Source organism: Eurypyga helias, unplaced genomic scaffold (assembly GCF_000690775.1).
Source record: "Eurypyga helias isolate BGI_N326 unplaced genomic scaffold, ASM69077v1 scaffold24881, whole genome shotgun sequence".
NCBI classification, from domain to species: domain Eukaryota; kingdom Metazoa; phylum Chordata; class Aves; order Eurypygiformes; family Eurypygidae; genus Eurypyga; species Eurypyga helias.
The window spans coordinates 10,079-10,683 of NW_010229298.1; positions in this window are offsets into that span (position 1 = coordinate 10,079).

A 605-nucleotide genomic window follows, 5' to 3' on the forward strand; every position below is an offset into this window, starting at 1 on the left:
AGGAAGCAGATCCGACGCCCATCCTTGGTGGCGAAGAGCAACAAGAGGCTTTTTTGGGTCAAGGTGGGTAATTGTCGCGCCTGTTACGCGGCGATAAATCCGGAAAGAGCCCAGGAAGGGATAAATGGAAACAGGGGGATGGGTAAAGGTCTCCCCAGATCCAAATCCCGACTCCCAAGTGCCAGACGGATGGTGCCGGGCGCATCCGCCAGTGCACACCGGGACCGGGACCGGCACGGCAGGCTATGGGTGCACCGAGAGCTCGGAGGAGACCAGCAACGAGGGAAACCGTCACCTGCCCGGTGCCCGGGAGGCTGCGAGGGACGGCGGGGCTGGAGCATGTTGGCACAGCTTGGGAAGAAAGCCTTGGATTTGGGGTGTCCTGGTAGGGAATGAGACCTTCAGAGGACTCCGGTGACAGGTGGAATACTCCTCCTTTCCTGAAAGGGCTCCAACGCCTTTTGGCAACGAGTTTTGCCAAGATCACTCGTTTTTTCTTAAAAAATTAAGCCTTTACTGCTCCAAAACACTTGGAATGGGAATTTCTGGGCACAACTAAGCTCGAACTAATCAATTCACCCCGTGCGGGAGACGGACAGCAAGTG